The sequence below is a fragment of the Saccoglossus kowalevskii genome, chromosome 22, assembly GCF_978046115.1.
Source record: "Saccoglossus kowalevskii chromosome 22, keSacKowa6.1, whole genome shotgun sequence".
In the NCBI taxonomy this organism is placed as follows: domain Eukaryota; kingdom Metazoa; phylum Hemichordata; class Enteropneusta; family Harrimaniidae; genus Saccoglossus; species Saccoglossus kowalevskii.
In genome coordinates, this window is record NC_140662.1 from 1,264,011 (window position 1) to 1,288,640 (window position 24,630).

Below are 24,630 nucleotides of genomic sequence, written 5' to 3' on the forward strand. Positions count from 1 at the left end.
AATAATTCGTTACTATATATTAGGACGCGTAGCTCATCGTCAAGCCGGAAATTGCGTGAAATTACGAAAGATGTTGTCTCCACCATAATTGAAATTAGAGGTTACTCAAAGAAGACGATTGAGGGCGTGATTTCGGCTCCGATAGTTAGGCCCCGATGCATTTACACGATCGGAGCCATGTCGGGACTCAACCCTATCAGAGTTCAACCCCGAGGGTTTAGTGGAGCCGAACTTGGCTCGAGCCGTTGGGCTCCGATGAAATGCTGTCGTGTGAACGTAGCATTTGTGCAGCTGAAGCTAGCAAAGGTGTGCTGTATGTACACAGCAATATATTAGATTATTTAGATCAAGCTAGCAATTATGTGCTTGCTATATGACAGGGTTAAAACAAGATCAGATTGTCAACCTTAAGATGACCTAGCTAAAAAAAAAATCATGAATTTGAACCAAGAACTAACCAAGTCTGTGAATTATTCTGGAACACCATGAATTTGAACCAAGAACTAACCAAGTCTGTGAATTATTCTGGAACACCATGAATTTGAACCAAGAACTAACCAAGTCTGTGAATTATTCTGGAACACCATGAATTTGAACCAAGAACTAACCAAGTCTGTGAATTATTCTGGAACACCATGAATTTGAACCAAGAACTAACCAAGTCTGTGGATTATTCTGGAACACCATGAATTTGAACCAAGAACTAACCAAGTCTGTGGATTATTCTGGAACACCATGAATTTGAACCAAGAACTAACCAAGTCTGTGAATTATTCTGGAACACCATGAATTTGAACCAAGAACTAACCAAGTCTGTGAATTATTCTGGAACACCATGAATTTGAACCAAGAACTAACCAAGTCTGTGGATTATTCTGGAACACAATGAATTTGAACCAAGAACTAACCAAGTCTGTGAATTATTCTGGAACACCATGAATTTGAACCAAGAACTAACCAAGTCTGTGAATTATTCTGGAACACCATGAATTTGAACCAAGAACTAACCAAGTCTGTGGATTATTCTGGAACACCATGAATTTGAACCAAGAACTAACCAAGTCTGTGGATTATTCTGGAACACCATGAATTTGAACCAAGAACTAACCAAGTCTGTGGATTATTCTGGAACACCATGTACAACATTCCATTAAATTCTGTTCTTGAGACACCAGTGGGAAAAGCTGGAAAATATCTTATATTATGCAAATTAGGTGATTAATATGCAACCAAAAACTAATTACAATGTAGGTATGTGCTTCCTCCCAAAGCATCTATGTAGCCTTCAATTTAAATCCAAAAAGCTGTTTTTTGAGATATCAATGAAACAATCATACAATACACACAGACATGGTAACCACATATACTTTCATTGCATGCTTTACACACTGGAGTCAAAAACCAACAATTCTATTGATGGTGCAGTTTAATCAAATCACAGCAATATTATAATAAAAGAAAACTGCTGAATATTAACTTGAATAACAAATACATGTCACCTCATCATGAGTTTGTATGGATGAATTAACATTACAACAATGACAGTATTATTAGTGATAAAAATAAAAGAACACATGTTCTAGAACGTAGCGTAATTTGATATTTAAATTACAATTTATATTTTAAAATTGTACAGTTATCAATATAAAGATTAAAAGTTATGAAAAATGAGATAAAATAACTGTGATAAAATCATTCACTGCATACTGCTGCAAATTTGAAGAAAAATGGAAGTGATTTATTGAATCACAGAAAAAATAATCTGCATACAGCCCAAAGTGTGTGGTCCTGCTACTAAATAGGTGTGTATTTATGCCATCATGTACATTTTTTGTGCAGAAACCTGTCAATACATGTCTGAGGAATGGTTCGAGATAAACAAAGCCCAAATTATTGATTCTTTATTTTAAGTTTGTCTTAATACATGGAAACTTATGAAGATAATTGGAGCTGTGCATCAAATAAAAAGTTTTAAAACTAATTCAATCAAATTTTCATATTGCACATCATGTTACAAAGGATTTACATTATTACTCCATATCAATTTTACATAACAATTAAACAAGCAGAACATATACACATTATGCTCGTAGCATCCAATGTCAAGTCCAAATCACTATTTGTTATAATTTCCATAGTGACTAGTTTTCTAATATACTGGTAATTGTATGTACGATAAAAAATGCATACATCACATGTACAAGGTGAGAGGAGACGTTAATTACTTTAATTACGTTATTAATCACATAGATGTTAATTACTGCATTCAGGTTGATCAATACAGTTTCAAAATAATTTATTTATTAAGTACACCTGGGCAAAACAAAAGTGGTCTACAAACTTTGTTTGTTTGAAAAACACAGTTTACCCTGATTATGGAGTATTCTAGACTTTACAAAGGAAATATATGAAACTACAAATAGAAAAATAGAACTATAAGGCTATAGGTTGGAAAAAATATGGAAAACCACCCTCTGTTGAAAATATTTAATATTTCATTGTTTGCCCTGGGAGATATAAATGCTTCCACATTTACCAAATGTGGAACACAAGAAACTGTATTGACCATCACTAATATTAATTAATACATGTATATTAATTATAAGTACATTAATTATGAATATAATTGATTTAATATTCATATAATTATCTATCCTGATTCTGGTTATGTAATCACTAAAATCTAACTTATGATACCAAAAACTTCAAAAATACAGGAAAGTTTCTAAAAATCAAATCTGCAGTTGAGTTATAAAATTTACAAATCACTCAAGAATAAAAAAGAATACTTGATAATGTCATATAATAGCTACATGGAGTATATAAAATACATTTTTTTTAATTAGTATACATATCCTGAGAGATCAAAAGATATGTGATTATAATTTGAATTTTAAAAGCTACTTCATAGAAGATAGTTGTATGCCAAACATTGTGCATTGAATGTATTTTTAAAAAACTTATAAAATGCTGCATACAATAAAATCATAGCAGTTTACTGACTCTTTATTGATGAGGAATAAAACAAATTAATTTGTTAAAAGACTAATAAATTGAAACTAAATGAATAATGAACAAATATCATTAAAAATTTTTTTTAGTCAATTGAAAAGACTGAAAGTTACAGTCCAAGTAAAATGAAATAATTCACATTGATAAGGAAATTGACATCATTTGATTTTTCACATCAAGATACAGAAAAAACATTCCTTAACCAATTAACACAATTAGCATTGAATACTGATCAGAATTTTACCCTGCCAGATTAATCTCATTTAAAAATAAGCTAAAAGTCACATGACTACATGTTTCCATATATGGAATTATTATTATAGTGTAGTACAACTAACAATGTACTATGAATACAGTATTCATCCAAATATGGAAGTCCTATTACCAAATAAAGGTTGGTATATTACTATGCAGTTTTGGATATTGGATCGACTTGTACATGGACAAACAAAGAGGCTGGTAATAAACTTTCACCTTCTGGAGACAACAATGGCAGGTGACGATAACCTGAAAACAATAGAATAATTTATAGTTTAGTCTATAAAACAGTAAAAAAGAAGCACCTGCAAACAATTAAATGGTGTTATTCTGTTATTCATGTGACCCTTTTAAAATCATGTATTGCATTTCCAAAATTGTTATTATATTGACTTCTAGTAATTATTATATTTATTATCAACCCAGTTGTACCCATTTCATGTATTGCATTTCCAAAATTGTTATTATATTGACTTCTAGTAATTATTATATTTATTATGAACCCAGTTGTACCCATTTCATGTATTGCATTTTCAAAATTGTTATTATATTGACTTCTAGTAATTATTATATTTATTATCAACCCAGTTGTACCCATTTCATGTATTGCATTTCCAAAATTGTTATTATATTGACTTCTAGTAATTATTATATTTATTATGAACCCAGTTGTACCCATTTCATGTATTGCATTTCCAAAATTGTTATTATATTGACTTCTAGTAATTATTATATTTATTATGAACCCAGTTGTACCCATTTCATGTATTGCATTTCCAAAATTGTTATTATATTGACTTCTAGTAATTATTATATTTATTATGAACCCAGTTGTACCCATTTCATGTATTGCATTTCCAAAATTGTTATTATATTGACTTCTAGTAATTATTATATTTATTATGAACCCAGTTGTACCCATTTCATGTATTGCATTTCCAAAATTATTATTATAGTGACTTCTAGTAATTATTATATTTATTATGAACCCAGTTGTACCCATTTCATGTATTGCATTTCCAAAATTGTTATTATAGTGACTTCTAGTAATTATTATATTTATTATCAACCCAGTTGTACCCATTTCATGTATTGCATTTCCAAAATTGTTATTATATTGACTTCTAGTAATTATTATATTTATTATGAACCCAGTTGTACCCATTTCATGTATTGCATTTCCAAAATTGTTATTATAATGACTTCTAGTAATTATTATATTTATTATCAACCCAGTTGTACCCATTTCATGTATTGCATTTCCAAAATTGTTATTATAGTGACTTCTAGTAATTATTATATTTATTATGAACCCAGTTGTACCCATTTCATGTATTGCATTTCCAAAATTGTTATTATAGTGACTTCTAGTAATTATTATATTTATTATCAACCCAGTTGTACCCATTTCATGTATTGCATTTCCAAAATTGTTATTATATTGACTTCTAGTAATTATTATATTTATTATGAACCCAGTTGTACCCAGTTCATGTATTGCATTTCCAAAATTGTTATTATAGTGACTTCTAGTAATTATTATATTTATTATCAACCCAGTTGTACCCATTTCATGTATTGCATTTCCAAAATTGTTATTATAGTGACTTCTAGTAATTATTATATTTATTATCAACCCAGTTGTACCCATTTCCTGTATTGCATTTCCAAAATTGTTATTATAGTGACTTCTAGTAATTATTATATTTATTATGAACCCAGTTGTACCCATTCCTGTCACAAGATGACGTTAGTCCATGAAATCTTGTTAAGCTGGAATCGTACCTGCTTTCTAAAAGTGGCAAGGTTGGGTTCATACCCACAGGAAATTTATAGTCCCTTAATTCACTGTCTTGTATCACTTTGGGGTAATGTAAATTTGGAGAGCATTCTTAAATTATTTTATCCATGTGTTGTCATTGATGTATGTATGATCATTTCTATCCAAACAGAAGTAATTTAACATAGTTTAATCTGCCACTGCTAGGGCAGCGTGCACATTCTCATATGTGACAGAGAAGACCATCCACAATAGCTGAGAGCATAATATAGATGCTCACGAAAATTTTCTTGAAATTGCAGAGACTAAGTTATGTCATCTGTTGAACCTACTTGGGGTTGAGGATTTGATTGATCCATGTCTGACTTTATTTGTGTGTTAATTTGTGATGTTCTAGGACAATTCTGACACTGGCAGTGTGTCAGTGTAAAGAGACATGCATTTGAATGATATCCTGTCATAGGGCATGAAGTGTTGCACTTCTGAATTACTGAAAGGAAACACTAGACTGTTGTAAGATAAAACAATACTTTGTTAACCCCTCTGTTTCTGATTGCTGTTTACTTAACTTGAAATAATGGTTAAAACATAATATCGAGTTCTTTAAATCCAGATTCTGGACAATATAAACTTCAGGTGCAGACAACTATTTCGATGAAATTGCTTATCATAAATAGCACTCTCTGTGTCAAATGTAACTTGTGCTTTTGTTTGTAGCATAGTTAACCTTTGTGTGCCACATATGTCCTAAGATGACCTCGTTATCTCGTCCACGTATTTCGGGCATGACCCACACTATTGTGTAAATTCAATGTGTTTGTAAATCCACTAAACATGCTGACTGAACTAAAACATGCAACTATTAAAACAGTAATGACAAGGAAATTGTTATAGTGCACTTCAGTACATTTCCTCACGCGTTTCAGAAATAGTTTGATGAAGTCGGACATATTTGCATGCAGCTGGCGATAGGATGCCACAATGTGTGGACTGTGGGGTAACTCAGCAGGTCAAATTGTGTAAAGGCGACCTGGAATTATGTGAGAACTGTAATGAGGTTCGTTTTCCTGGGTCAATTGCCAGGAAAAAAGAATATGAGAAAAATCGAGAAATTTCTACACGTTTGAGAAATTCGCAGGTGACAGGCAGTATTATTATTAATGAGCTCCTTTGTTTCCTGTGGAATAAAATTGACGTGTTGCCAATTGACGTGATTGTTAAATTATCCGTTGATGTATATGATGACAAAGAAGTTGAAAACGCAAAGAAAATATTATACGAGACATGTGAATCCGATTCCAGTAATCGACGGATACAAAGAAAAGGTCAAAACAAGCCAGCAAATAACATCCATGATATGATAATATTGATGCACGAGCTTGATGATGCCAATGTACCTTGTTTTGTCGCTCAAGATCTTGCTAAATTACCTCCTGTTGATATAACTAATATTGACGTGACTGTAATTTTGAAAGAAATAAAATCCCTGAGATATGAGTTTGCACAACTTAAAAGTGATGATAAAGATAAACGGGACAATCAAGGTGTGCTTTCTGAGCTATTGGCATTACGTAAAGAGATGAATGAATTGAAAGCGTCACTGAAGCAACAGGGGCACAATAATATCACTGAAGATCTTACTGCTTGCAAAATAGCATGTGATGACAAAACTAGTGAAGATCCAATTACAAAATCTGACGAATTGGATAATACTAATGACATAGTTGTGAATAATCAAATCGGGGATCAAATATTGCAAGTGCCGAAACGATATAAACGCATTAAAGCGAACACTGATATCCGTTGCAAGTGATATATCAGGGGTCAATCAAAGAGCTAAACCACCTGCCTCTTGCATACCATCGGTCTCCAGTGACAATGGAACTACTGTTGTTAAACATAAACGTCGCTATGGCAATCGCGGAATAATTACTGGGACTAAGAATGAAGTTACAAGTAGCCTTAGAGCAGTTAGAACTACTCCTCTTATAGAACTATTCGTTAGTCGTCTTTACCCAAGTACTACTAACGAAGATATGTTGTCTTTTATGTGATCCCTTGGGATTAATGATGTGAAAGTCACCATGCTTAAAACAAAATTTGATACGTACGCCTCGTGCAAGCTGACAATGTGTTTTGCCACTAGCAAAACTTTGTTAAACGCAGATAACTGGCCTAATGGCATATTGATTCAAAGATTTTATCCATCGAGAAATCAAAAATCAACATGAAGCTGAGAATAACTTCCTATAACTGCCGAGGAGTTAAATCCTCAATTCAATCGGTAAAGGATATCTGTGATCAAAGTGATGTTTGTTTATTGCAGGAGCATTGGCTCACAAAATCAGAACTTTGTATGTTATCAAATGTTAGTAATGATTTTAATGCAATGGGTGAAACTGCTATGAATGAAGAGTGTGGCATAAGGCTTGGTCGGCCCTATGGTGGAGTTGCGATATTATGGCGAAAAACTTTGGGCAATGTCAAAATTAAACGTTATAGTGATAGCAGACTTATTGGTCTGGAAATTGGCAATTCAGATAGAAAATTAACAATTGTCAACGTATATATGCCAACCGAATGCGACAATAATTTTCACGAGTATGTTGAATATTTATGTAAACTTAGAGCTATTGTGGACGAGGCAAGTACAAATTGTGTTATGATTGTAGGTAATTGGAATGCGAATATCCACTCTACTTTTGGTAATGAAGTATGCAACTATTGTGATGATAATGAGTTTGTTTGGTCAGATTTGCAAATATTAGGTACACCCAATAATAATAATTTTACATATTACAGTGAAGCCCATCATACAACGTCTTGCTACACCTGCCGCTCACAAAACTATTACAGATATTAATATTTTACATGATATTCTAGGTTCGGATCATTTTCCACTTAATGTGATCTGTGATTTGGAATGTTGCCAACGTTTTGATTTTGCATCTACTCACTATAGTAATTCCAGCTGTGTTGACTGGTATGGTGTAAGTGACGATTCGCTTACTGAATACGCCATTTTAACGCACAGGTGTTTGGCTTCAATTGATATTTCTGCCGATGCTCTTGTTTGTAGGGACACTGATTGTAAGAACACCACGCATTTAAATATCATTGATAATTTATACAATGATGTCACAGAAATTCTATGTAAGGCAGCCAAGGACTGCATTCCCCTCAATGCAAAAAAGACAGGAAGGTGTGTGCCTGGTTGGAATGATAATGTGAAAGAGTATCATACTATAGCACGTGATGCTTTCCTTTTATGGCGTGAAAATAGAAGTCCTCGTCATGTTCCGTTCTTTGAGTTGATGAAAAAAACACGAGCAAAATTTAAACATGCTTTAAGACTTTGTAGGAAAAATGAAATTCAAGCGAAAACTGATGCGCTCGCGACCAATTATGCGAGTAAGAACCCGAGAAATTTTTGGAAGAAAGTAAATTCATATAATAAGGCACCTCTTCTATCTGTATCAGTAGGTGGGTGTGATGGAAAAGATGATATTACTGATATGTGGCGTAGTCATTATGCAGACTTACTTTCATCTGTTAAAAATAACCAAAATGAATCTTACATCAGATCTAGTATTTCTAATATTAAATATGAACAGGACATGAATATTAAATCATTTGAAATTCGAAGTGCAATTAATAAATTGACCCTAGGTAAATCAGTTGGACCTGATGGCATCACAGCTGAACACTTGAAATATGCAGATCAGCGTTTGTGTGTGTTATTTTCCTTGTTGTTTTCAATGTGCCATGTACATGGTCTTTTACCAAAACGTATGCTTGATACAATTCTTGTGCCCATTATAAAAGATAAAATGGGTGATGCTACAGATACAAATAATTACAGACCAATTGCGCTTGCTACATCTATCTCTAAAGTGTATGAACTGATTATTTTGACTCGATGTGAAACTTTTCTTACAACTACTGATCATCAGTTTGGTTTCAAACAGAGTCACTCTACTGATATGTGTATTTTTGTATTGAAAGAGATTGTAAATTTTTATAAAACTCATAGCAGTCCTGTTTTCCTCTGCTTTTTAGATGCTTCTAAAGCTTTCGATAGGATTAATCAATGGATCCTGTTTCGTCAGCTTCTTGGCAGGAATATGCCTGTGTTTCTAGTCCGAGTACTTGTATTCTGGTTTAGAAACCAGGAATTCTCTGTGAGATGGGGACTATCTATGTCTATGTCTTTCCCTGCTTTAAATGGTGTCAGACAAGGGGGAATATTATCTCCTCGTCTTTTTGCAGTGTATATGGATAAACTGAGTAAAGATCTAATGACTGAGAAAATTGGTTGTTTTGTAAGTGGGCAGTGTATGAATCACCTATTTTATGCTGATGATATTGTATTACTTTGTCCGTCAGTCAGTCCGTCAGTCAGTCCGTCAGTCAGTCCATCAGTCAGTCCGTCAGTCAGTCAGTCAGTCCGTCAGTCAGTCCGTCAGTCTTAAAAGACTAGTTATATACTACTGTATATATTCTGTATCAAACAGTATTATTTTTAATCCTAAAAAGTCTGTATGTATTTCTATGGTACCTCCTCGTTGTAGGATTAGACAAATTCCATGCGTATTCTTCTTCTTTTTAAGAATTATAAAAAGTAAGAATGCAATAATTACAGCTATTTATAGCCCAGATGTAATGAAATGTAGTACGCTTTTGAGTACTTGGCTGAGCCATGTTTTTTAACATATTTATTATGTACATTTTCTTGGTATTTATTCTTATTTTTCTGTAACTTTGGTTATGTTTATATGAGCTAGTATTCGAAATAAAGTATTATTATTATTATTACATATACCAAGGGCGCCCTCATTGAGAAGCTTTATTTTTGTTGTGCTCTTGTTTAAGAAATGTTTAGTGTCTACAACTCATGCTGAAATTTCCAGTTGGCTTAGTGTGCGACAACATCACAGAAGGAACAAAATGTTATCGAGTAACCAGTAGTTCTACGATCCTGTATTAAATCAGGTAGGTAGTCAGTTTGAATATTTGGGAAGATTTTTTCAGGATCTTGTATGCATCTGTTTTATCCATTAAATTATCCAGTTATTACCTGAAATACATGTGTGAATAATTGTATTATCTGAACAGATATTACCACAGTAATGATTTATATATTCACACAGAAATCTAGTATTTCTGGGTGAACTTGTTTAGGTGTGTGGGAATTGATGTATTCCATCATAGACACTACTGATCTTCCCAGGTACCCAGAGAAACTGGTCGGATTGTTGTTCTTTTGTCAATGTTTCTAAAACAAATATGGTACATGCTTTATAGTTAGTGGTACTAATTATATGCATTGGATATACTCAATTTCTTGAAACCTGTGTTTGTCTCATGCTCTTATTCTAGAGTATGTGTAGCGTGTGTGTTTTGTATACCAACGTTAGTAATCATACTATGTACAGAGGTAGCTGGTGTATGAATTTCTTTCCTGTACATTCAAATCAGGTCGAACAGGTTTCATTTGCAAAATTCTACAGTTAAATTTTGGGCTTTTCATAGGGGGTACCAGGTAGGCGCAAAGTTTAACTTACAAATTTATAATATAAATTTTACACGAGGTGAGAATCCGTCAATCAGTCAGTCAATAGAAAACATGTTTAATTCATACGAGTAATAGAAACTGTTTTAACGCATTATTTGGAGCTATGGCAGCCATAAATAAATTAAAAACCAACCTTGTTGCATACTATTTAATGGTATAGTATACTGCCCAATGAATTCATTAACTCCAATCTTCTCATGGTCACGTACTAGGAATCGTACCAAAGCTAACTCTGGTACCTTTATTTCAAACTCAAGGGTTTCATTCCATGTAGGGTTGAAACCTAAAATAATGACAGTATCAAAGATAAAGTACTAAATGAGAGTTTCCTATGGGAATTTATAACTCAATAGCATTTTTTGTGAGCATTTATGCCTTATTAGCTTATCTTGTGAGCTTCCACACCTCATTAGCATATTTTGTGAGCATTCATACCTCATTAGCATATTTTGTGAGCATTCATACCTCATTAGCATATTTTATGAGCATTCATCCATTATTAACATATTTTGTGAGCATTCATACTTTATTAATATATTTTGTGAGCATTCATACCTCATTAGCATATTTTATGAGCATTCATTCATTATTAACATATTTTATGAGCATTCATCCATTATTAACATATTTTGTGAGCATTCATACTTTATTAACATATTTTGTGAGCATTCATACCTCATTAGCATATTTTATGAGCATTCATCCATTATTAATATATTTTGTGAGCATTCATACCTCATTAGCATATTTTGTGAGCATTCATACCTCATTAGCATATTTTATGAGCATTCATCCATTATTAACATATTTTGTGAGCATTCATACTTTATTAACATATTTTGTGAGCATTCATACCTCATTAGCATATTTTATGAGCATTCATCCATTATTAACATATTTTGTGAGCATTCATGCTTTATTAGCATATTTTGTGAGCATTCATACTTTATTAACATATTTTGTGAGCATTCATACTTTATTAACATATTTTGTGAGCATTCATACCTCATTAGCATATTTTTTTGAGCATTTATGCCTTATTAGCATATTGTGTGAGCATTTATGCCTTTGTATAGTATTTTGTGAGCAATCATACTTCATTAGCATATTTTGTGAGCATTCATACCTCATTAGCATATTTTGTGAGCATTTATGCTTCATTAGCATTATACATTTGGATGACATCTGATTATACTTACCATTGTCATTGACTACTGATGTTTTGTCTTCACCCCAATCACAGGTTGCTCCATAAATATATACTTTGACGTATGGATCAATAATTTCACTGCTAATTTTTGGGAACTGTTGACCACTGATCACCTGAATAAAGATGAGTTTATCAATAATGAGGACAATCATGTAGTTCATTTGTGCAGTTAATTGGCATAGTTTTGGGGGCTTTGCCTTATTACTTAAGGCAATTTTCCCCCCAAGATAACTGTTTTAATTTATGCATAATTTATTGTATTGTTTTTATAGTTTCTTTAGTACTGTTTTTGAATACCTACTTTTCACCATCACTTCATTTACCATTGTAGTTATGGTGCTCGCCATTTCTACCTTGTAGCTTTGCTACCTACATATACTAATAAATTCTTTGTAGTACAATACCAATGTATCTACCAGTAGAGCTACCTCTACCATCTAACATTCCTGTAGTTACAGTTATTCGGTAACTACCTTGTAGTCGCAGTCACGCTGCTTCTACCGTTACTCTGTAGTTGCACTCAGGCTGCTTCTACCATATATCATTGTAGTTGTAGTCATGCTACATCTACCAGGACATCTCATTTACTAATGTTAACCCATCTTTATACAGTGTTGATGGTTATACTTTTGTTTATGCATTTTTCTATTCTGATACGTTTTTTGGGGGGCTCACCGCTTTTTCGCATTTCCCTGTTAGTTATTCGTTGCTTTAGTGCAGCTTAGGTGGGATTCGGTGAGCCCCCCCTTATTGGCAATAAATATATTTTCACATTGTACTACAGTGTCTGCGTCATAAATGTATCAAATATGAATACAAGTTTAAATCATGGAGGTATAAATCTGATTGGTATTCACACCATTCAAACAATCATCAGAAATTGATGGTATGTTGGGCTCAAAATTAAACAATGACATTACGCTTTATAACCAGAATGTATCTTTTTATATTCATAATATTGACACATTATGACACTGCTAGTTCTACGGTTCTTACCTTGATTGTCAGCAAACATGCTGAACCATCGCCAGGATTATCAGGATTAAATTCTACATTCTCTGTAAAATGTAAAATATACATGTTATGACATAATAGATGTGAATTGACCAATTGCAGAAATCTCATGATGATTACAACGGTTAACAGACTAACTATCTTATACTCCTCAATCCTTACATCAGCGGGGTGAAACAAGCCTGACTCAGATTTTGATAAAAGACTGTACTTATCTCAAAGCAGTATGTTGCTGTGAGTAATTAAGCAATGAGAATTCTGATTCTCACGGATGAAATTATGAGAATATAAGACCAATTTGTGAGAAAAAAGTTTGCATGTAATAAAATTACAATCCTTTTTGAAATGTGAGAAAGTGTCTGTTTTTCACTCTATTCTAGAATATTTCTCATAATGCAATGCATAAATTTTATCATAATTTGCTGCCACAAAATAAATACTGGACAAGTTGTTATTATTATAGTACATGTACAATGTATTGTGTATTTTAAACATGTTAACATACTTACAGTTAATATCCATGAATTACACAATAACTGAGTGTGTATCTTAATTGCTACCCGATGTGGAGCTCTTTATAATAATTTTAGGTCTTTATTCATATATATTATTGAAAATTAGTTTTATTTTTTTTGAAATATTCTTTCATATAACTCATGCAGACTTTAAACAAATTATAAAATGGAAGCAGACTTGATTATACATTTCAGTACTCAATCAGCTATTATATTTTGAAAATCATATGGCTCTCCATGTTGTCAGAAGTCAACATTGTTTTCCTCAAAATGACCTGAGGTGATTCACATTCTGCTCACTAGATATATTTACGGAATTTATAATTTAAAAAATAATATCTAACCAGTGATAGATTAGTTCTCTAAGTTATGCTTATTTTCACATTGTTGCATTCTAAGCATTGTTTTATCAACTAGGTTACAGACCGTGCAATGCATTCAGCATTGCTGAATATAGACATCTTAATTACTGCTTAAATCACGGCATATACCATGTTTCTTCTAGTAGTTATGCATACACTAATATGTAAATAACAAAGGTATGCCTATAGTAAAAATAAGTCATATTTTAATAATGCACTATACAATAAATACACTTAATGTGTGAAACTAGCAGTGAGAATGAATCAAAGTGGTTCTTACCTGATGTAAGGAATGATGGTTTCAGTATATATCCACAGTTTCCATTCTGTTTGAATTTACCAAGGTTTATGTCCATTTCTTCACATGGAGTTTGATAATTGAGAGCCACTGTGGTAAAATAAACATAAATGTCACTTATCTTATGTAAACTTCAAGTTTTATTTAGAAAGTACGATACTCAGAATGATATATGATGGGTGCCACATGTGGAGGATATGCTCACTTATTTCACCTGACATCACTTTATATATCTTACTGATTCAACTATGTAATGTAGTGTGTATACCTCACAAGTCAGTGGTTTTGTTTTGTTCTTGTAGACTGTTTTATTGATTGTTGTCAGTTGTTTATGTTTATAAATTTGTCTATATGATTTTTGTTCACAGATCTATAGTTATTTCCACTTTACAATAAAGTGATACAGCATAAATTTAGGCTAAAGTGTTACACGGTTGGTTAATTCAAGTTAAACAATGTGGAAAACCAGTCAATACATGTAGTTTTTAAAATGTTTCTAAAATGTCATAACTTAAGCATGTGTATAATCTCATATATGCAGGAGGTAAACTTGTAACAAGATGTTGGCTTCCAATAAGTGTTTAATGCATACCTTATGACCCTTCAATAAGTATATAATACATTATGACCAGTCAGTGGGTGTATAATAATACACTATAATAATCAATTTTAATAATCAATTTTAAGAATTATGTAAAGTTTGAACATAAAAGCATGTCAGAGATATTGCTCAAATACAGCATTCATTGAAACAAAATGGCTGACAGTAGGCCATAAATAGTCTGATCTTAAAACAGAGAGACATGCATCAAGGCCCTACAATGTATGTACAAAGTCTGAACAAAATCTGTCCATGCATGACTAATTTAAAATTGTTAAAATGCTTGATTTTGATGCATTTATAACTTTACAAGTAATTGCATCACATAATCTCAGTGAAGTTAAGAAATATATAAAGTTTTAACATGAAAAGTCAGAGCATGTCAGAGATATGGCTTGAGAACTGAATAGTTCATGACCATCAGTTAATAAAATGACGTGTATCATAATGTCTGATGTACCAATTAAGTTTGTACAAAAACTGTTCATACACAACCAGGATCCTTTTCTGCAGTGACAGAAATGCTTGATTTTGATGAATTTTTAGCACAAAATGACAGCCATTTGGTCATCTTCAACAAATTTCATATAAGATATATGATGTATGTGTGAAGTTTAGATGAGAACGATACTGGTATACCTGAGATACATAACATAACAAATTCATTGAACTGAGCATCTGTGGTCTGTGGGAACAGTTTATTAAATATTACATTCAACAGTAAAAACATGTGCTCAAAATCTCAACAAATCTAGTAATCTAAAGTTGTGATGACTTACCAATTTGACAACCAGTGTTCCACAGTGGCTGTGGATTGTAGTTACTAGAGTTTGTCCTGATTCCACTCGGATAAACACGGCTTAACATAGTCTGATTATGTTTCATTTGAGATTTTGTTTCTTCCTTGCATAAAGTCATGGCTTTATTTTCAGCAAAAGATGACATCTCCCAAAATTTATCTGTAAACAAAATGAACATGAAATTTCTGTGACTAACATACAGTAATAATGTACATATGAGCTGTTGGCATTGCAGTAAATCTATACATGTCACTGATCATAATGTACATAACATGAGCTGTTGGCATTGCAGTAAATCTATACATGTCACTGATCATAATGTACATAACATGAGCTGTTGGCATTGCAGTAAATCCATACATGTCACTGATCATAATGTACATAACATGAGCTGTTGGCATTGCAGTAAATCTATACATGTCACTGATCATAATGTACATAACATGAGCTGTTGGCATTGCAGTAAATCTATACATGTCACTGATCATAATGTACATAACATGAGCTGTTGACATTGCAGTAAATCTATACATGTCACTGATCATAATGTACATAACATGAGCTGTTGACATTGCAGTAAATCTATACATGTCACTGATCATAATGTACATAACATGAGCTGTTGGCATTGCAGTAAATCTATACATGTCACTGATCATAATGTACATAACATGAGCTGTTGACATTGCAGTAAATCTATACATGTCACTGATCATAATGTACATAACATGAGCTGTTGACATTGCAGTAAATCTATACATGTCACTGATCATAATGTACATAACATGAGCTGTTGGCATTGCAGTAAATCTATACATGTCACTGATCATAATGTACATAACATGAGCTGTTGGCATTGCAGTAAATCTATACATGTCACTGATCATAATGTACATAACATGAGCTGTTGACATTGCAGTAAATCCATACATGTCACTGATCATAATGTACATAACATGAGCTGTTGACATTGCAGTAAATCTATACATGTCACTGATCATAATGTACATAACATGAGCTGTTGACATTGCAGTAAATCTATACATGTCACTGATCATAATGTACATAACATGAGCTGTTGACATTGCAGTAAATCTATACATGTCACTGATCATAATGTACATAACATGAGCTGTTGACATTGCAGTAAATCTATACATGTCACTGATCATAATGTACATAACATGAGCTGTTGGCATTGCAGTAAATCTATACATGTCACTGATCATAATGTACATAACATGAGCTGTTGGCATTGCAGTAAATCTATACATGTCACTGATCATAATGTACATAACATGAGCTGTTGACATTGGAGTAAATCTATACATGTCACTGATCATAATGTACATAACATGAGCTGTTGACATTGCAGTAAATCTATACATGTCACTGATCATAATGTACATAACATGAGCTGTTGGCATTGCAGTAAATCTATACATGTCACTGATCATAATGTACATAACATGAGCTGTTGACATTGCAGTAAATCTATACATGTCACTGATCATAATGTACATAACATGAGCTGTTGGCATTGCAGTAAATCTATACATGTCACTGATCATAATGTACATAACATGAGCTGTTGGCATTGCAGTAAATCTATACATGTCACTGATCATAATGTACATAACATGAGCTGTTGACATTGCAGTAAATCTATACATGTCACTGATCATAATGTACATAACATGAGCTGTTGACATTGCAGTAAATCTATACATGTCACTGATCATAATGTACATAACATGAGCTGTTGACATTGCAGTAAATCTATACATGTCACTGATCATAATGTACATAACATGAGCTGTTGGCATTGCAGTAAATCTATACATGTCACTGATCATAATGTACATAACATGAGCTGTTGACATTGCAGTAAATCTATACATGTCACTGATCATAATGTACATAACATGAGCTGTTGGCATTGCAGTAAATCTATACATGTCACTGATCATAATGTACATAACATGAGCTGTTGACATTGCAGTAAATCTATACATGTCACTGATCATAATGTACATAACATGAGCTGTTGGCATTGCAGTAAATCTATACATGTCACTGATCATAATGTACATAACATGAATGAGCTGTTGACATTGCAGTAAATCTATACATGTCACTGATCATAATGTACATAACATGAGCTGTTGACATTGCAGTAAATCTATACATGTCACTGATCATAATGTACATAACATGAGCTGTTGGCATTGCAGTAAATCTATACATGTCACTGATCATAATGTACATAACATGAGCTGTTGACATTGCAGTAAATCTATACATGTCACTGATCATAATGTACATAACATGAGCTGTTGACATTGCAGTAAATCTATACATGTCACTGATCATAATGTACATAACATGAGCTGTTGACATTGCAGTAAATCTATACATGTCACTGATCATAATGTACATAACATGAGCTGTTGGCATTGCAGTAAATCTATACATGTCACTGATCATAATGTACATAACATGAGCTGTTGACATTGCAGTAAATCCATACATGTCACTGATCATAATGTACATAACATGAGCTGTTGGCATTGCAGTAAATCTATACATGTCACTGATCATAATGTACATAACATGAGCTGTTGGCATTGCAGTAAATCTATACATGTCACTGATCATAATGTACATAACATGAATGAGCTGTTGGCATTGCAGTAAATCTATACATGTCACTGATCATAATGTACATAACATGAGCTGTTGACATTGCAGTAAATCTATACATGTCACTGATCATAATGTACATAACATGAGCTGTTGGCATTGCAGTAAATCTATACATGTCACTGATCATAATGTACATAACATGAGCTGTTGGCATTGCAGTAAATCTATACATGTCACTGATCATAATGTACATAACATGAGCTGTTGGCATTGCAGTAAATCTATACATGTCACTGATCATAATGTACATAACATGAGCTGTTGACATTGCAGTAAATCTATACATGTCACTGATCATAATGTACATAACATGAGCTGTTGGCATTGCAGTAAATCTATACATGTCACTGATCATAATGTACATAACATGAGCTGTTGGCATTGCAGTAAATCTATACATGTCACTGATCATAATGTACATAACATGAGCTGTTGGCATTGCAGTAAATCTATACATGTCACTGATCATAATGTACATAACATGAGCTGTTGGCATTGCAGTAAATCTATACATGTCACTGATCATAATGTACATAACATGAGCTGTTGGCATTGCAGTAAATCTATACATGTCACTGATCATAATGTACATAACATGAGCTGTTGACATTGCAGTAAATCTATACATGTCACTGATCATAATGTACATAACATGAGCTGTTGGCATTGCAGTAAATCTATACATGTCACTGATCATAATGTACATAACATGAGCTGTTGACATTGCAGTAAATCTATACATGTCACTGATCATAATGTACATAACATGAGCTGTTGACATTGCAGTAAATCTATACATGTCACTGATCATAATGTACATAACATGAGCTGTTGACATTGCAGTAAATCTATACATGTCACTGATCATAATGTACATAATATGAGCTGTTGGCATTGCAGTAAATCTATACATGTCACTGATCATAATGTACATAACATGAGCTGTTGGCATTGCAGTAAATCTATACATGTCACTGATCATAATGTACATAACATGAGCTGTTGACATTGCAGTAAATCTATACATGTCACTGATCATAATGTACATAACATGAGCTGTTGGCATTGCAGTAAATCTATACATGTCACTGATCATAATGTACATAACATGAGCTGTTGGCATTGCAGTAAATCTATACATGTCACTGATCATAATGTACATAACATGAGCTGTTGGCATTGCAGTAAATCTATACATGTCACTGATCATAATGTACATAACATGAGCTGTTGACATTGCAGTAAATCTATACATGTCACTGATCATAATGTACATAACATGAGCTGTTGGCATTGCAGTAAATCTATACATGTCACTGATCATAATGTACATAACATGAGCTGTTGGCATTGCAGTAAATCTATACATGTCACTGATCATAATGTACATAACATGAGCTGTTGGCATTGCAGTAAATCTATACATGTCACTGATCATAATGTACATAACATGAGCTGTTGGCATTGCAGTAAATCCATACATGTCACTGATCATAATGTACATAACATGAGCTGTTGACATTGCAGTAAATCTATACATGTCACTGATCATAATGTACATAACATGAGCTGTTGGCATTGCAGTAAATCTATACATGTCACTGATCATAATGTACATAACATGAATGAGCTGTTGGCATTGCAGTAAATCTATACATGTCACTGATCATAATGTACATAACATGAGCTGTTGACATTGCAGTAAATCTATACATGTCACTGATCATAATGTACATAACATGAGCTGTTGACATTGCAGTAAATCTATACATGTCACTGATCATAATGTACATAACATGAGCTGTTGACATTGCAGTAAATCTATACATGTCACTGATCATAATGTACATAACATGAGCTGTTGACATTGGAGTAAATCTATACATGTCACTGATCATAATGTACATAACATGAGCTGTTGGCATTGCAGTAAATCTATACATGTCACTGATCATAATGTACATAACATGAGCTGTTGACATTGCAGTAAATCTATACATGTCACTGATCATAATGTACATAACATGAGCTGTTGGCATTGCAGTAAATCTATACATGTCACTGATCATAATGTACATAACATGAGCTGTTGGCATTGCAGTAAATCCATACATGTCACTGATCATAATGTACATAACATGAGCTGTTGACATTGCAGTAAATCTATACATGTCACTGATCATAATGTACATAACATGAGCTGTTGACATTGCAGTAAATCTATACATGTCACTGATCATAATGTACATAACATGAGCTGTTGACATTGCAGTAAATCTATACATGTCACTGATCATAATGTACATAACATGAGCTGTTGGCATTGCAGTAAATCTATACATGTCACTGATCATAATGTACATAACATGAGCTGTTGACATTGCAGTAAATCTATACATGTCACTGATCATAATGTACATAACATGAGCTGTTGACATTGCAGTAAATCTATACATGTCACTGATCATAATGTACATAACATGAGCTGTTGGCATTGCAGTAAATCTATACATGTCACTGATCATAATGTACATAACATGAGCTGTTGACATTGCAGTAAATCTATACATGTCACTGATCATAATGTACATAACATGAGCTGTTGGCATTGCAGTAAATCTATACATGTCACTGATCATAATGTACATAACATGAGCTGTTGACATTGCAGTAAATCTATACATGTCACTGATCATAATGTACATAACATGAGCTGTTGACATTGCAGTAAATCTATACATGTCACTGATCATAATGTACATAACATGAGCTGTTGACATTGCAGTAAATCTATACATGTCACTGATCATAATGTACATAACATGAGCTGTTGGCATTGCAGTAAATCTATACATGTCACTGATCATAATGTACATAACATGAGCTGTTGGCATTGCAGTAAATCTATACATGTCACTGATCATAATGTACATAACATGAGCTGTTGACATTGCAGTAAATCTATACATGTCACTGATCATAATGTATATAACATGAGCTGTTGACATTGCAGTAAATCTATACATGTCACTGATCATAATGTACATAACATGAGCTGTTGACATTGCAGTAAATCTATACATGTCACTGATCATAATGTACATAACATGAGCTGTTGACATTGCAGTAAATCTATACATGTCACTGATCATAATGTACATAACATATGAGCTGTTGACATTGCAGTAAATCTATACATGTCACTGATCATAATGTACATAACATGAGTTGTTGGCATTGCAGTAAATCTATACATGTCACTGATCATAATGTACATAACATGAGCTGTTGACATTGCAGTAAATCTATACATGTCACTGATCATAATGTACATAACATGAGCTGTTGGCATTGCAGTAAATCTATACATGTCACTGATCATAATGTACATAACATGAGCTGTTGACATTGCAGTAAATCTATACATGTCACTGATCATAATGTACATAACATGAGCTGTTGGCATTGCAGTAAATCTATACATGTCACTGATCATAATGTACATAACATGAGCTGTTGGCATTGCAGTAAATCTATACATGTCACTGATCATAATGTACATAACATGAGCTGTTGGCATTGCAGTAAATCTATACATGTCACTGATCATAATGTACATAACATGAGCTGTTGACATTGCAGTAAATCTATACATGTCACTGATCATAATGTACATAACATGAGCTGTTGGCATTGCAGTAAATCTATACATGTCACTGATCATAATGTACATAACATGAGCTGTTGGCATTGCAGTAAATCTATACATGTCACTGATCATAATGTACATAACATGAGCTGTTGGCATTGCAGTAAATCTATACATGTCACTGATCATAATGTACATAACATGAGCTGTTGGCATTGCAGTAAATCTATACATGTCACTGATCATAATGTACATAACATGAGCTGTTGACATTGCAGTAAATCTATACATGTCACTGATCATAATGTACATAACATGAGCTGTTGGCATTGCAGTAAATCTATACATGTCACTGATCATAATGTACATAACATGAGCTGTTGGCATTGCAGTAAATCTATACATGTCACTGATCATAATGTACATAACATGAGCTGTTGGCATTGCAGTAAATCTATACATGTCACTGATCATAATGTACATAACATGAGCTGTTGGCATTGCAGTAAATCTATACATGTCACTGATCATAATGTACATAACATGAGCTGTTGGCATTGCAGTAAATCTATACATGTCACTGATCATAATGTACATAACATGAGCTGTTGGCATTGCAGTAAATCTATACATGTCACTGATCATAATGTACATAACATGAGCTGTTGGCATTGCAGTAAATCTATACATGTCACTGATCATAATGTACATAACATGAATGAGCTGTTGGCATTGCAGTAAATCTATACATGTCACTGATCATAATGTACATAACATGAGCTGTTGACATTGCAGTAAATCTATACATGTCACTGATCAAACAGAACTCCATAAGAGACATTCTATGTGTGTTATACTAAGCTTTATTTCACACATAAATTTATCAATAAAACTTACAGTTTTTTTGGGAATGTTCAAAACTTGTAAAATGAACACTCTTGCACAGAACAACCAAGTCTGACAATTCTTTTGCCAATTTCACTTTTTTCTGAAAATAAATATTATATAATAGAAATAAATAACACTGCAATAATCACTTGAACTGGGAGAGTAAATTAGCATGATAAATCAATTTAAACAAGTCAAAAACATTGACATTGTCCCTGTTCAGTTTTACTGACAGTGTCAATTAAAAACAATGAAAGATGTAAATAGATTATAATTAAAAAATCTAACAAAAATGCTGCATGTTTGTCATATTCGATCCACATTGACACATATATGGATTTAATAGACCCAGACATGTGCACATTTAACCTATATTAACATATGTTGTTTAATTGGTATATATTAATGATATATTTTGTGTTTCATTGGACATTTTCTGAGATGACTGAATTTAGAGATTTCAGAATATCAATGCTTACTGAAGTCTTTTTACTTTTCTCTTTTTTTACTTGTTCATCTTCCATGTCTGCTGCCTCATCTTCATCAGAAACATCTCCATCTGCATCTTCTGCTAATTTCTTACCCTGATAAATAACAATTAGAGATTTCAAGATGATACATTTATAAAAAGTTAGATTTTACTATTTAAAGAAAAAAATGTGTACATACAATTTGATATAATTTAGTGTAATCTAAACATTGTGTTAATTATCTCAAAATATTGATATCAATACACTGAAATATGAGAGTAGATGTCCCTTTAACCATGCACATCTCAAGACTTGACTGATAAAAAACATTCAATATATGCTGTAATCATCGTTTTCCAGTCAAAAATGTATTTGAATCTTTGTTCCATAATTGCAACTGCACATAGCTCCCACACAATGTCATCTATAGTAATACCCCTGCACATAGCTTCCATACAATGTCATCTACAATGATACCCCTGCACATAGCTCCCATACAATGTCATCTACAGTGATACCCCTGCACATAGTTCCCATACAATGTCATCTACAGTGATACCCCTGCACATAGCTCCCATACAATGTCATCTACAGTGATACCCCTGCACATAGCTCCCATACAATGTCATCTATAGTGATACCCCTGCACATAGCTTCTATACAATGTCATCTATAGTGATACCCCTGCACATAGCTCCCATACAATGTCATCTATAGTGATACTCCTGCACATAGCTCCCATACAGAGTCATCTATAGTGATACCCCTGCACATAGTTCCCATACAGAGTCATCTATAGTGATACGCCTGCACATAGCTCCCATACAATGTCATCTATAGTGATACCCCTGCACATATCTCCCATACAGAGTCATCTATAGTGAAACCCCTGCACATAGCTCCCACACAATGTCATCTACAGTGATACCCCTGCACATATCTCCCATACAGAGTCATCTATGGTGACACACCTGCACATAGCTCCCATACAATGTCATCTATGTGATACCCCTGCACATAGCTCCCATACAATGTCATCTACAGCGATACCCCTGCACATAGCTCCCACACAATGTCATATATAGTGATACCCTTGCACATAGCTCCCATACAATGTCATCTATAGTGATACCCCTGCACATAGCTCCCACACAATGTCATCTACAGTGATACCCCTGCACATAGCTCCCATACAATGTCATCTATGTGATACCCCTGCACATAGCTCCCATACAATGTCATCTATAGTGATACCCCTGCACATAGCTCCCATAAAATGTCATCTATGTGATACCCCTGCACATAGCTCCCATACAATGTCATCTATAGTGATACCCCTGCACATAGCTCCCATACAATGTCATCTATGTGATACCCCTGCACATAGCTCCCACACAATGTCATCTATAGTGATACCCCTGCACATAGCTCCCACACAATGTCATCTACAGTGATACCCCTGCACATGGCTCCCACACAATGTCATCTATAG

The 24,630-nt window shown here is 33.4% G+C and overlaps 1 pseudogene across 1 annotated transcript in view; it reads right to left on the reverse strand.

Moving 5' to 3' along the window:
- Window positions 1-1,408: 1,408 nt before the first annotated feature.
- The window catches only part of LOC102804539 (1-phosphatidylinositol 4,5-bisphosphate phosphodiesterase delta-1-like), an 87,705-nt pseudogene continuing 64,483 nt past the window's right edge, over window positions 1,409-24,630 (reverse strand). The window contains exons 13-20 of the transcript XR_014928189.1: window positions 23,148-23,252; window positions 22,678-22,768; window positions 15,405-15,584; window positions 14,007-14,114; window positions 12,832-12,893; window positions 11,825-11,948; window positions 10,759-10,908; window positions 1,409-3,519 (exon numbers count right to left, since the gene is read on the reverse strand). The product of XR_014928189.1 is annotated as a 1-phosphatidylinositol 4,5-bisphosphate phosphodiesterase delta-1-like (transcript). The remainder of the gene's footprint in view (window positions 3,520-10,758; window positions 10,909-11,824; window positions 11,949-12,831; window positions 12,894-14,006; window positions 14,115-15,404; window positions 15,585-22,677; window positions 22,769-23,147; window positions 23,253-24,630) is intronic.